At 37.7% G+C, this 16,025-nt stretch overlaps 1 pseudogene; it reads right to left on the reverse strand.

Moving 5' to 3' along the window:
* LOC106558580 overlaps nt 1-1,779 on the reverse strand; it is a 52,770-nt pseudogene extending 50,991 nt beyond the window's left edge.
* Between the last annotated feature and the right edge of the window lie 14,246 nt (nt 1,780-16,025).

Consider the following 16,025-nt stretch of genomic DNA (forward strand, 5'->3'; position numbering starts at 1 on the left):
AGTGGCATATTTTCATAGCCATCATAAACAAACAAACAAACAAAAAAGAGAGATGTATCTGGACATATTAGTCATATGCATTTTATGCACCTTATTTGGATCCCAATGTAAATAAACTAGCTTTGTTTTTAAAAGGTATTTTGAGACAAATGGAAACATGCTAATATAAATTGTATATTATATATTGTTGTTTTTGACAGGTTGATAATGACATTATAGAAAAAGAAATTTTTCTCTATTAGAGATGAAATCATAATAGACTGAATGATTTGAGATCTGAGATTTCCCTTAAAATATATCAGGAGATAAAAAAAAAGGCAGAGAGTTCTACCAAATAAGATTAACAAAATGTTCATAATTGTTGAAGCTGGATAAATGATTCATGTGAACTTATTACACTATTCTCTCTTTTGATACGTTTAAAAATTCCCATTAAATAGTTTTATATGTTTTGATAAACTTATTCTAGGATTTCTACAAATAAATATTGGGAACCAAAGTAAAAATATTCCAGAAAATAACCACAAGGATCACTGATACAAGGTATAGTAACAGGAATAAATCTGAACCACTAATAAAGTAATGACACAAGAGAATTGTGTTGTATTGGCAACAGGGGGAGGGGCTCTGTATGCTTTTGTTTTTCATATTAAGCAAACCTACAAATCATCAATTCCCCAATACAATAAAAAACTCTAAGCTGTTGATTATATAAAGAATATGTATTTGTTTTTTTAAAAGATATTTTTTTATTACTTTTATGTACAGAAAATTCAACAGCATCCCTTCAGCTCAGTTTGGTGACTAGTTTTTAACCTTCACCTTTTCCAGCATGGTGATGTGAGCCACCAACTTCTGATTCAGGATGTTGCCTCCCCAGTGGCAGTGGATCTCATCATTTCTATCATTGCAATTGGTCCTGATGGCTTCCACCAGCTTAGCCAGAGGTCATTTGTCTTCTGCAAGTTAACCTGTGTGAAGGAAACAGTAGTGCAGGTCTTCCTGTGGACCAGATGCCCCAGGCTGACCCTTCCCTGGATAATGCAGTAGGGAACTCCTGTCTTATGACACAGGGCAGGCAGAAAGACAACCAACTCAAAGGGATTCACATCATGTGCAATCACTACCAACTAAGCCTTCTTTTTTTTTTTTAGGATTTTATTTATTTATTCATGAGACAGAGAGAGAGAGAGAGAGAGTGAGAGAGGCAGAGACACAGAAGGAGAAGCAGGCTCCATGCAGGGAGCCCGATGTAGGACTCAATCCAGAGTCTCCATGATCATGCCCTGGGCCAAAGACGGCACTAAACCACTGAGCCACCCGGGCTGCCCGCCTTCTAGTTTTCCACCAAAGTGGTGAAAGTTCAAAGGACGGGAGGCCTCTTAGTGGGGACATCCCCTTTGCCCAAAGCTTTCTTTTTGGCCTGGGACAACAATCTCTGATGCTTCTCTTGCCTTGTCTCTAGTCTGTACTTGTGGGCCAGCTTAAGCAGTTGAGTAGCAGTTTGGCCATGCAAGTCCTGAGAGAACTGATTAATCACAGGAAGCACTTTCAGAGCTTACAGAGAATAGCCCTTTGCCAGTGCAGCTGAATGTAGCAGGGCCATTTGACAAAGCATATCATGTCCCTTTGGGGCTGAATGTCCTGTCCAATGCCAAAATTCTTGGGCCTTTTCTCAAACAGGGGATTGACCACCTTCTTGGCCTGCTGCTTCTTCACAACAGCAGAGACTGGAGCCACCTTCTTCCTCTTCAACTTCTTTCCTTTGGGCATCTTCTGTTGCTGGAGGAGAGAGCTATAAATTTGCTTTTATCATGTATGGCTACATTATTAGGAAAATGAGCTGGCTATGAGATGGCAAAACATTTTCTGGATGTGAGCTTGCAGAAAAATTGAGAACGTTCAGATTGATGAATAGAGATTACACAATCCAAAGAACAGAATGAAAAAGAATGAAGAAACTCAACAAATCCTCAAATGTGAAATGTTACAAAGTACACTAACAAGTTCAGTGGAGTATTAGAGAAGAGAGAAAGAAAGAAGCAGGAAATAATATTTAAAGAAATAACAGATGAAACATTCCCAAATCTGATTTTAAAAACCTTAATCTACATATCCAGGAAGCTCAACAAACTCCAATTATTAACTTCAAGAAGATTCACACACAGAAATACCACAGTAAAAATGCTAAAGAAAGGGGATCCCTGGGTGGCTCAGAGGTTTAGCACCTGCCTTTGGCCCAGGGCATGATCCTGGAGTCCTGGGATCGAGTTCCGCATTGGGCTTCCTGCATGGAGCCTGCTTCTCCCTCTGCCTGTGTCTCTGCCTCTCCCTCTCTCTGTGTCTCTCATGAATAAATAAATAAAACCTTTAAAAAATGCTAAAGAAAAAGAGAAAATATTGAAAGCAACGAAAAAATGATTTGTCTTACACAAAGAAACCTGAATAAGATTAACAACTGATGTCTCATCAGAAATTATAGAAGCCAGAAGGCTGTGGGATGACATATACAAAGTTCTAAAAGAAAAGTATTGACAACCAAGGATATTATATCCAGAAAAACTGTCTTAAGAAAATGAAGGAAAATAAGAAATTTCCATATGAATAAAAACAGATAATTTGTTATTAGCAGGCCCACTCTATAAGAAATACTAAAGGAAATGCTTCAGACTGAAAGCAAATGACCTCAGAACACAGACTAAAATCTATCATATGATGCAGCAATACATGTATGTGTGTATGCATATATATATGAAATATGAGATAGAGATATCTGTGGATATACAAATAAGGACAGAGATATATACAGAACTAAAGGTATATTATTTACCTTTAATAATATATTATACATATATTTATATACATATATTTATATATAATATATATGTTAATATATATAGCTAATGTATGCCTATATTCAGTTTCCTACATCGTCTGTGACAAAGAAGAACAAATTGGATTACTTTTAACAGTAGAAATGTATTATCTCACAGTTCTGGAAGCTAGAAGTCCAAAATCAGGATATTGACAGCGTTAGTTCCCTCTGGGAGCTCTGATGATGAATCTGTTCCATGCCTCTATCCAAGCATATGGTGGTTGACAGAAATCTGGCATTTCTTGCTCTGTATCTGCATCACTCCATTCTCTACCTCCATCTTCACATGGCATTCTCCTCCCTTATGTCTTAATGTCTCTATGTCTTCACATTGTCATTGAATTTAAGATTCACCCTAATCCAGTATGATCTCATCTTAACTAATTATATTTGCAAAGATCTTGTTTCCAAATAGGATCATATTCTGAGGTTCTGGGTGGATGTGAATTTTGCAGGAAAGTACCCAACCCAGCAAAGCTTTTAACCTAGAGAAATGAAAACATATGTCTATACAATATTTTGCACATGAGAGTTCATAGCATAATTATTCATAATAGCCAAAAAGATGAAAACAACTCAAATGTCCATACACTCATAAATGGTTAAAAACTGGTTAAGCAGGAAAACATCAAAATCCTAGAGAACACAGGCAGAAACTTTTTTGACCTTGGTTATAACAATTTCTTTCTAGACACATCACTGGAGGCAAAGGAAACAAAAGCAAAAATGAACTATCAGGACTTCATCAAAATAAAAACTGCACAGTGAGGGAACAATTGACAAAACTAAAAGGCAGTCTAGAGAAAGGGAAAAGATATTTGCAAATGACATAGCAGATAAAAGTATCCAAAATCTATAAAGAACTTATGGGAAAAATAGAGAGGGGAAAAAAAAAAACATAAGAGACTCTTGGCAATAGAGAACAAACTGAGGGTTGATGAAAGTAAGTGGGTGGGGGATGGACTAAGTGGATGATGGGTATTAAGGAGGGCACTCCTCATGATGAACACTGGGTGTTATATGTAAGTGATGAATCACTAAATTCTACTCCTGAAAACAATTACTTTGTGTTAATCAGAAGTTTTTAAGATTTATTTATTTGTTTGAGAGACAGAGAAAGCAAGTGTGGGAGAGGCAGAAAGAGAGAGAGAATCTCAAATAGACTCCCTGCTGAGCATGGAGCCCAATGTGAGGCTTGACCCCACAACCCCAAGATCATGACCTGAGCCAAAATCAAGAGTCAGATGCTTGACCAACTAAGCCACCCAGGCACCTTTTAGCTAACTAGAACTTAAATAAAAATTTGAAGAAAACGAGAACGGTGGTATAGTTATACAATGGAATACAATTCAGCAGTAAAAAAAAAAAAAAAAAAGAATAAAGAATAAAGTATTAATACGTTCTACCAAATGAATGAGCCTCAAACACAAAAAGGCACATACAGTATGATTCCATTTATATGAAATGTCCAAAATAGGCAAATATATAAAGCTAGAATGTAGATTAGTGGTTGTTAGGGGCTGGCAGTGGGGAGCTATAAGAGCTGACTGCTACTGAGTATAGTGTTTCTTTCTGGTGTGATGAAGAAGTTCTAAAATTAATTATGAGGATAGTTATACTATTCTATGCCCTTTCAGCCAGAGGTAACCAAAAGTCAAATATTTTCTGATAGAATGTGAGTAGAAATGATCCTGTGTACCTCACAGACCAAGGTCTTAAAACTCTATAACATCCTCCTCCATGCCTTTTCCCCTAGCCAAGAGTTGAAATCAAACAAAACAAGAGTAAACTTCTAGACGTCATGAACACAAGAGAGAAGCAACCTTGTTCTTTGAATGGCCACATGGAGTCAAGAGTTTATATATATTCATATTTATGGTCTTTTAGATTAGAAAAAATAAACATCTGTGTGCTTAATACATCAAATCATTATTGGTTCATTTCCATACAGCCACTTTTCCCTGCCCCTGACTAACACAATATTATTCCCAACTGTTCAGTCAATGCCTGTTCTTATCCTGATTTGCTGCAGAGATGGAGACTAGCAAAAGAGACAACCACGAAGCTCTCTACAGATCATTATATTAATTCCTCAAAGGGTACTTAATTAGAACTTTTAGCAGATGACACCTGTGAGTAACTGCTTGTTTTGAAAATACAAAGTGATGGGGTATAGAAAAAGAAAAAGCAGAATCTAAATATATTATCAAGGATAACATATAGAGAGTTAAGGAGTTCAAAATTGAGGGGAAAAGTCTGGAAAACAAAGAGAAATATGGAAAGACCAAGGATGTTTTAGAACATTATTGTCATTAATTCCACTTTGCTGATAGGTGACAAGATTTTTGGTGGGAGGGGGATAAAAAATCTTAATTTGACAAAGCTAAGTTTTGGACATTTGGAGTAGTCTCATAAGAAAGCTATGTTTCAAATATATGGTTCTCTCCTGGTAGAGGCAGAATTTTAAGATGGCTCTCAGGACCTTTGCTCCCTAGTCATTTTCCTGAGATTATGGTATTATATTGCAAAAATTAAGTTATGGGGAAGGGGCTGTAATCTAAGTATATAGGCCCTTTAAAAGCAGAATTTTCTTCAGCTGAAAATGGAAGAGGTCAGAGAGTTTCAAAGCATGAGAAAGACTCAATATTGCCAATGTGGGTTTGAAGATGGAGGAAACCACATGAAAAGGAAGGAGGGTAACCTTGAAAATCTTAGCTGAAAGCCAGTAAGGAAAGTCATAAGAAACAGAAGCCTGAGAATAAGCTGAATGAGCTGGGAATAGGCTTCTTCCCCAGTGCCTCCAGATAAGAACCCATTTTAATTACTATCTTTATTTGGCCTTTGAGATCCTAAGCAGAAATCTCAGCTACTCAGACTTCCAGCCTATACAGCTTTCAGATACAAGTCTGTGTTGTTTTGGCTCATTAAGTTTATGGCAATTTGTTGTGAAGCTTCTCAGTCATGAAGATAGGAGCAGATTCCTGAAAGTGAAATGGTCAAAGGTGGGAATGCTGGCCTGAACCCAACAAGCAAAAGCTGGAATTCATATTTGATGAAGGGGAGATAGTGTGAGTCTGGTAATGGGAAACTATGGTACTGATCTCCATTAGGCAGGTGGCCTGATAATGTCTAGGACCTAAACAGTTATGGTAATCCCAGGAATTGTTTTCCACAGAGGTCCTTTCTCTGTGCAGCTCACAAGTGCAGCATTCAGCTTTATGCACTCTCCTGGTTGAGCATAGTCAATAAATAGCCAGGGAATGAGAAGAAAATGGATCAATGGAGTTAACAAAAAATAGACAAGTATCAGGAGCCCAGCAAAATAATCTGGGTTTAAGAAGTAGTATTATGTGATGGGATGGAGGTATTAGCTAATGCTATGGTGGTAATCATTTTTGCAATGTCAAATCAACACATTGTACATCTTTAGCTGATACAATGTTATGTACCAATTAAGTCAATAAAATTAGGGGTAAAAAGAATATCAAAGGACATTTTAGAGTCATCCTATATATTCAAAAAGCTATGGAATTTTGCAAGGTATTTTTTTCCAGTCACTCTGATGAGTGATGTTAAAAGTTCTCAAAAGTTGAAAATTGATTCTTTTACAAGTTTAATGAGTTATTCTTATAATTTGAACATTATTTTGCATCTTTTCCTTTCAATATTTTAAGTTAGTGCATGATTATGACAGATGGGATGATTGTGAATTCTACAGTGCACTTGTCTCCTTTCACTTGTTCATTTACTATGTACCTATTTATTTAATGCTTATTGTGTGTCAACAATATTGTAAAACAAGACAGATACAGTTCCTAAGTTCATGGACCTATATTCTGGTGAGGAGTCAGAATATAAAAGTAAATAGCAATAAATAAATAATATTAATGGTAAAATTTGGAACAAAAATAAAAGTCTGGTGGGAGAACAGGATTCTTTTAATACTGACAAGTAGACAACCTGGAAATATCACCCAGAAATCAGGACTGAGCCCCAATACCTAGGAGAGAAGAATGGATGTAATCAGGTTGAAAACAGGGATTAAGGGCAGCCCGGGTGACTTGGCAGTTTAGCGCCACTGTCAGCCCAGGGCCTGATCCTGGAGACCTGGAATAAAGTCCCACATCGGGCTCCCTGCATGGAGCCTGCTTCTCCCTCTGTATGTCTCAGACTCTCTTTTTGTGTCTCTCATGAATAAATAAATATAATCTTTTTTTTAAATAAATATAATCTTAAAAATATTTTAAGTAATCTGTATATCCAAAATGGGGCTTGAACTCACAACACTGAGATCAAGAGTTTCATGCTCTACCAACTGAGCCAGCCAGGTGCACCTTGTGTATTTTCTTTTTAAAAGATCTTTAACTATTAGATTCTTCTTTATTCACTTTGAATTATGATTGGAACTCGTGTATTCTAGTCCTAGGTTTTCTACCTTTATCATTAACATTTTAACAAACATGTTTACACATATTTTTCTATCAACATTAAGAAGTAATGAGAGTTCTCATATATTGCCAGAGGAAATGTTTAGCTGTTTAAAAAACATCTTGGGGGATGGGGCAAGATGGCGGAGGAATACAGTCCCCAAGTCACCTGTTCCCACAGATCATACTGAAAACCTATTTGGCCAAAACCAAATGGTCAAACCAATTTCACCTGAGATTTGAAGAGAGAACAGCTGGAATGCTACAGAGAGAAGAGTTTGTGCTTCTAACAAGAAATATCTAGGGTGAAATTTACTTAGGTCCTGGTTGATATTCTTGATACAGCCCACTCATACAACCACTCTGCACTGAGCAAAATACTAGAAAGAACTCACCACAAAAAGATCAGAAACAGTACTCTCTGCCACAGAGTTAGATTTTGGATTATGATTATGCCAGAAAGCCAATTCAGATGTACAATCATAAAGCTACTGGCGGCTTTGGAAAAAAAGCGTAAAGGATTCAAGAGATTTCATGATTGTGGAATTTAGATCTAATCAGGCCTAAATTAAAAATGAATTAAATGAGATACAATCCAAACTGGAGCTCCTAATGACAAGGGTTAATGAGGTAGAAGAAAGAGTAAGTGACATAGAAGACAAGTTGATGGCAAGGAAGGGAGCTGAGAAAGAAAAACAAAGACCTTCCTCAAAGACCATGAGGAAAGGTTAAGGGAAATAAATGACAGCCTCAGAAGGAAAAATCTATGTTTAATTGGGGTTCCACGGGGTGCTGAAAAAAAGGGCCAAAAAGCATATTTGAACAAATCATAGCTGAGAACATCCCTAATTTGGGGAGGGAAACAGGCATTCATCCCAGGAGATAGAGACATCCCCTCTTAAAATCAATAAAAACTGTTCAACACCTCGACATTTAATGGTGAAACTTGAGAATTCCAAAGATAAAGAGAAAATCCTTAAAGCAGCAAGAGACAAGAGAACCCTAACTTATATGGGGAGAATTATTAGATTCACAGCAGACCGCTCCAGAGAGACCTGGCAGGCCAGAAAGGGCTGGCAGGATATATTCAGGGTCCTAAATGAGAAGAACATGCAGCCAAGAATACTCTATCCAGCAAGGCTGTCATTCAGAATAGAAGGAGAGATAAAGAGCTTCCAAGAAAGGCAGAAACCGAAAGAATATGTGACCACCAAACCAGCTCTGCAAGTAATATTAAAGGCACCGTGTAAAAGAAAGAGGATGCCCAAAGAAATAATCCACAAAAACAGGGACTGAATAGGTATTATGAAGGCACTAGATTCATATCTTTCAATGGGCTTAATGATCCCACCAAAAGGCACAGGGCTTCAGACTGGATAAAAAAGCAAAAACCATCTATTTGTTGTCTACAAGAGACTCATTTTATACCTAAGGACACCTAAAGCCTGAAAATGAAAGGTTGTAGAACCATTTACCATTCAAATGGTCCTCAAAATGAAGCAGGGGTGGCAATCCTCATATCAGATAAATTAAAGTTTATTCCAAAGACTGCAGTTAGAAATGAAGAGGGACACTATATCATACTTAAAGGATCTATCCAACAAGAGGACCTAACAATCATGAATATTTATGGCCCTAATGTGGGAGCTGCCAAGTATATCCATCAATTAATAACCAAAGTTAAGGCATACTTAGATAATAATACACTAATACTGGAAGACTTCAACACGGTGCTTTCTGCAAAAGACAGGTATTCTAAACACAACTTCTCCAAAGAAACAAAAACTTTAAATGATACATTGGACCAGATGGATTTCACAGATATTTACAGAACTTTACATCCAAACGAATCTGAGTACACATTCTTCTCAAGTGCACATGGAACTTTCTCCAGAATAGACCACATACTGGGTCACAAATCATATCTTAACCAATACCAAAAGATTGGGATTGTCCCCTGCATATTTTCATACCACAATGCTTTGAAATTAGGACTCAATCACAAGAAGAAATTTGGAAGACTGTCAAACATGTGGAGGTGAAACAGAATCCTACTAAGAGATGAATGGGTCAACCAGGAAATTAGAGAAAAATTAGAAAGATTCATGGAAACAATGAAAATGAAGATACAGCCATTCAATATCTTTGGAATACAGCAAAAGCAGACCTAAGGGAGAAACATCACAATACAAGCCTCCCCCCACCCAAATTGGAAAAAACTAAAATATACAAGATAATCTTGTACCTAGAGTAACTAGAGAAGAACAGCAAATAAAACCTACACCCAGCAGAAGAAGAGAGTTAATAAAGATCCGAGTAGAACTCAATGAAATAGAGACCAGAAGAACTGTAGAACAGATCAACAAAACCAGGAGCTGGTTCCTTGAAAGTATTAATGAGATTGATAAACCATTAGCCAGACTTATTAAACAGAAAAGAAAAAAGACTAATTAATAAAACCACGAATAAAAAAGGAGAGATCACAACCCTAACCAAGGAAATACAAACGATTTTAAAAAAATATTATGAACAGCTATATGCCAATAAGGCAATCTAGAAGAAATAGACACATTTCTGGAAAACCACAAACTACCAAAATGGGAACAGGAAGAAATAGAAAACCTGAACAGGCCAATAACCAGGGAGGAAATAGAAACAGTCATCAGAAACCTCCCAAGACACAAAAGTCCAGGGCCAGAAGACTTCCCAGTAGAAGCTTTTTCCCAGCTGTTCCAAAAGATAGAAAGGGTTGAATAATTTCAAACTCATTTTATAAGGCCAGTACCACCTTAATTCCAAAACCAGACAAAGACCCCACCAAAAAGGAGAATTATAGGCCAATATCTCTGATGAACAGAGATGCAAAAATTCTCAACAAGATACTAGCCAAAAGGATCCAACAATGCATTAAGAAGATTATTCACCATGACCAAGTAGGATTTATCCCCGGGATGCAAGGCTGGTTCAACACTCACAAAGCAATCAGCATGATAGATCATATCAACAAGAGAAAAAACAAGAACCATATGATCCTCTCAACAGATGTAGAGAAAGCATTTGACAAAATGCAGCATCCATTTCTGATCAAAACTCTTCAGAGTGTAGGGATAGAGGGAACATTCCTGCATCTTAAAAGTCCTCTTTGAAAAGCCCACAGCAAATACCATTCTCAATGGGGAAACACTGAGAGCCTTTCCCCTAAGATCAGGAACACGATAGGGATGCCTACTCCTACCACTGCTATTCAACATAGTACTAGAAGTCCAAGCCTCAGCAATCAGACTATGAAAAGAATTAAAAGGCATTCAAATTGGCAAAGAAGAAGTCAAACTCTCCCTCTTCGCTGTTGACATGCTACTTTACATAGAAAACTCAAAAGACTCCACCCCAAGATTGCTAGAACTCATACAGCAATTCGGCAGTGTGGCAGGATACAAAATCATTGCCCAGATATCAGTTATATTTCTCTACACTAACCATGAAACTAAAGAAAGAGAAATTAAGGAGTCAATCCCATTTACAATTGCACCCAAAAGCATAAGATACCTATGAATAAACCTAACCAAAGAGGTAAAGGATCTATACCCTAAAAACTACAGAACACTTCTGAAAGAAAATGGGGAAGACAGAAAGAGATGGAAAAATATTCCATGCTCATGGAGTGGAAGTATTAATATTGTGAAAATGTCTATGCTATCCAGGGCAATTTATACATTCAGTGAAATCCCTATCAAAATACCATGGACTTTCTTCAGAGAGTTGGTACAAATCATCTTAAGATTTGTGTGGAATCAGAAAAGACCCTGAATAGCCAGGGGAATATTGAAAAAGAAAACCAATGCCAGGGGCATCACAATGCCGGATTTCAAGCTGTATTACAAAGCTGTGGTAATCAAGACAGTGTGGTGCAGGCACAAAACAGACACATAGATCAATAAAACAGAATAGAGAAGCCAGATATGGGCCCTCAACTCTATGGTCAACTAATATTCAACAAAGCAGAAAAGACTATCCACTGGAAAAAGGACAGTCTCTCTAATAAATGGTGCTGGGAAAATTGGACAGCCACGTGCAGAAGAATGAAACTAGATCATTCTCTGACACCAGACACAAAGATAAACTCAAAATGGATGAAAGATCTAAATGTGAGACAAGAATCCATTGAAATCCTAGAGGAGAACACAGGCAACACCCTTTTTGAACTTGGCCACAGCAACTTCCTGCAAGATACATCTATGAAGGCAAGGGAAACAAAAGCAAAAATGAATTATTGGGACTTAACCAAGATCAAAAGCTTCCTCACAGGAAAAGAAACAGTCAACAAGACTAAAAGACAACCTACAGATTGGAGAAGTTACTTGCAAATGACCTATCAGATAAAGGGCTAGTATCCAAGATCTATAAAGAACTTATTACGGGGGGGTGGGGGTGAGTGGGTGATGGCACTGAGGGGGACACTTGACGGGATGAGCACTGGGTGTTATTCTGTATGTTGGTAAATTGGACACCAATAAAAAATTAATTTATTAAAAAAAATAACAGGAAAAAAAAAGAACTTATTCAACTCAACAGCAAAGAAACAAACAATCCAATCATGAAATGGGCAATATACATGAACAGAAATTTCACCAAAGAAGACATACACATGGCCAACAAGTACATGAGAAAATGCTCAGCTTCACTTGCCATCATGGAAATACTAATCAAACCACAATGAGATGCCATGGCCCACCAGTGAGAATGGTGAAAATTAACAAGACAGGAAACAAGAAATGCTAGAGAGGATGTGGAGAAAGAGGAACCCTTTTGCATTGTTGGTGGGAATGTGAACTGTTACAGCCATTCTGGAAAACTGTATGGAGCTTCCTCAACGAGTTAAAAATAGAACTACCCTCCGACCCAGCAATTGCACTGCTGGGGATTTACCCCAAAGATACAGATGCAGTGAAATGGCAGGACACTTGCACCGCAATGTCCACAATAGCCAAACTGTGGAAGGATCCTCGGTGTCCATCGAAAGATGAATGGATGAAGAAGATGTGGTCTATGTATACAATGGAATATTACTCAGCCATTAGAAACGACAAATACCCACCATTTGCTTTGATGTGGATGGAACTGGAGGGTATTAACAGGAGTGTTAAGTGAAGTAAGCTGAGTGAAGTAAGTCAATTGGAGAAGGACAGGCATTGTATGGTCTCCTTCATTTGGGGAATATAAAAAATAGTGATAGGGAATAAAGTGGAAAGGAGAGAAAATGAGTGGGAAATATCAGTGATGGTGACAGAACATGAAACGAACAAGGGGTAGTGGAAAGGGAGGTGGACGAGGGATGGGTGACTGGGTGATGGGCACTGAGGGGGGCACTCGACAGGATGAGCACTGGGTGTTATGCTATATGTTGGCAAATTGAACTCCAATAAAAATACACCAAAAAGAAGAGAAAAATAATAATAATTTCATAGTTTGTAAAACTGGGGTATATTTCCTATCTCATCATAAAGGTAATATATATGGGGTAATTTTTTAAGCCATCAAGAGAGAGACTGATGTATAATCCAGAGTGTTAATCATTACCACCACCACTATAGTTATTTTCATCATAATCACCATCACCACCATCATCACGACTACCACCATAATAATCATCATCATCATCATCACCACCACCACTGTAACAAAATTGGTCTAATAAATGAGCATCTGATTTGATACTTCAAATGAAACCAATGAGATCATAGTAGGCAGGCCATAGCACTAACCCTGCCTATTTGAAACTATTTTGGTGCCAGCCATGGCAAGAAATTATCCATTTTTATTAGATCCCATAAGCTAATTAATATTTCTTAGATATGCAGTTGGTTGGTGTCAATACAGTGGTAGGATGTAGCAATGATCATATACTTGCTGGATTGCCAATGTCAACATTAAAAACAAGCAAAAAATACCTCTCTTGTTTTTCCCCCTCCAAAATGATTAGGAGTTGACTTTCTGCTACCAAATGCAGTAATCACTGGAAGGTTGTCAGCCAACCACTCGTGGAATTTAAGGTATTATGCATGATTAATTACTGAATAATTCAGGCAGGCGCTGTTTGTAAGGAAAGCATTTAAAGCCTTCCTGGTGGCAGATTGTGCTGCTAACAAGAAAAAGAGATGCTTTAATACTGCTGAGTCTATAAATGCATTTTTTTAATAAAAATTTGTGCTATCATATAAATATGTGCAGTCTTACTCTGGGATTTTAGATATGGCCATCCTAAAACAATGGCTCCTTCCCATCTTGCTAAAGAAGGAAGTACATTAAGGTACACATGAAATGGTACAACTCTCCATCAGCATTAGGCAAACTGACCTATTCATTTGGATTTTTTTCTCGGAGATTGCCTATGGACATATTAAAAATCTACCTCTAGCTTAATATTTTAAACCTCTTTCAGAGTTAGTAGGTTTAATAAGAAGCAGATTTTTTTAGAAAGAACTTTCATTCTAGAAATGCAGTCACCTCAATATCATTTTATAGGAAATTGTTTTTTATAGCCAGTGTTATAGCTATACACTGTTTCACAAAGAAAGGAAAAGAACATTGATCTGGTATTAGTGCTGGTACTTTGTGAAGTACAATCATTGGTTGGGGTGATTCTGCACAGACTCTCCAAGTAATTGGGTAAATAAACTGAGGGAATTTGGGCTCCCCCTAGAAAACCACTAAAAAAAACATTGCTCACTCCACAGAAAATTATTACTATAAAGAGTAAGTTATGAAATATAAGTGACCATGATTTGCAATTCTACACAATGGAATGTCATGCTATCATCAACGTTAAGGTCATGAAAATATCCTGGAAAAACGTGATAGAATGTTAAAAGACAAAATTAAGAAATAAAACTGTATAAGCAGTATATTTCATCTTGTTTAAAAATTTTTTTCATCTTGTTTAAAAATTTAAAAAAAAATTTAAAGCACCAAAAAGAAATAGACCAAATGATTCTTTTAGACTTTTTTTTCTATTTAGCAAATGCCTTTATGTATCATGTTTTACTCTTGTGGCAATAAAGGAAAAGACAATAAAACAAGAATGTGTAGAGGAGAGTAGTGAGCAAGACTTGGGAGGCCCAGTGTGGAGGAAACTGTGCTGCTGATTGGCTCTGAATCAGGACTTAGCTTCTGGCACAGTCACCTTTTCCTTCTCAAAGAAAGGGGCAAACAAAGATGATTCTCAGCACAGGGGCATGAAGGGTATTTCTAGACATGTGCACATATTTCCTTTACTAGGTGAAGTTTCTTGAAAGCAGAAACCTAAATTCATGAATGAAGGCAAATTTACTAACCTAATAGGCACATCTTTTAAGCAGGCTTTGATCATTTTCAAATTATTCTCATGAAGTATAGTTAATGACACAGTTTACATGACTCCAGTCTTCCCAATTGCAGTGGTCAGCCTTTCATGCTAGTAAGCATTGCATGCTCAGATTTCAAGGCCTCCAGTCCCACACCCCAGCTGGAAGATGCTACTGTTCACAGAGGAAAGGTGATCTGTGATGGGGCATTAAGTGAGGGCAACCCCAAAATCAAAGAGCAGAGATACTGAGTCCTGTGGCTGCCACTAATCAAAACACTGTGTCTGGCCATCACCTCCAGCCTTCCAGCAGTGAGAGCCCTCTGGCCTACCACCTCAAGTGGTTTTCCCTCCAACCTCCTTCTCTGTCTACTTTGCATTGAAACCACACTTTGTTTTTATTTTTTTTAATTGATTGATTGATTGATTTTTTATATATATTTTTACTGGAGTTCGATTTGCCAACATATAGTATAACACTGAGTGCTCATCCTGTCAAGTGCCTCCCTCAGTGCCCCTTACTCAGTCACCCCATCCCCCCTTCCACCTCCCCTTCCACTACCCCTCGTTCATTTCCCAGAGTCAGGAGTCTCTCATGTGCTGTCACCCTATCTGATATTTCCCACTCACTTTGAAACCATGCTTTCATCTCAACAATCTGCTAGTTGAGGCAGCAAAGACTTGTACCTCCTCAGGGAAGCCTTCTCACCCTCTGAAAAACTTCCACAAATGCTAATTACTTGCCTTTTACATGCTTGTAACTAACATCCAATTATTTGCCATCACTTCAATGGCTGTCCTCTCTATATTTACATTAGACCACAGAGAGATGCATCACATATGGTCTGTGCAACATTATATCCTCAACCCGTGGCATAATGCCTGGCACACAGTAGGTGCTCCATAAATGTTGCTGGCTGATTCATGGACTGATTCTACCATGATGCCAGCCCTGGCAAACATTTCACTGAGGTATGCTGCCTATCCCCTGGTTAGAGAGCATGAGTGTATGAGTATGTATGCATGCATCTAAGTGTGTAACTGTACAGGCAAAAGTAAGTGGGTATGAGGATATAAGTGTATAGTTGTGAGCCTGATTGTGTGTGCCTGTGTGGGTCAGAGTCTGTGAATCTGAGTGTAACAGTGTGAGTGTATGTATGGGGGTAAGTGTGTGAGCAATGTGTCTGTGAATGTGTGGGTGTATGTATAGTCCTTCACTGCACTTATTTGTTTGAGCATAAGAGCAAGGGTTCTAAAGCCAGCAAAAACCAACAAATATTAATTCTGTTCAGATGCTTCACATCTTCCTATATTAAAGATATATCCCAAAACTGTTCCTCAAGTTTTCCAAAATGTGCATTTATTCAAATCTAAATGATGATTT

The sequence above is a fragment of the Canis lupus genome, chromosome 3, assembly GCF_011100685.1.
Source record: "Canis lupus familiaris isolate Mischka breed German Shepherd chromosome 3, alternate assembly UU_Cfam_GSD_1.0, whole genome shotgun sequence".
NCBI classification, from domain to species: Eukaryota; Metazoa; Chordata; class Mammalia; order Carnivora; family Canidae; genus Canis; species Canis lupus.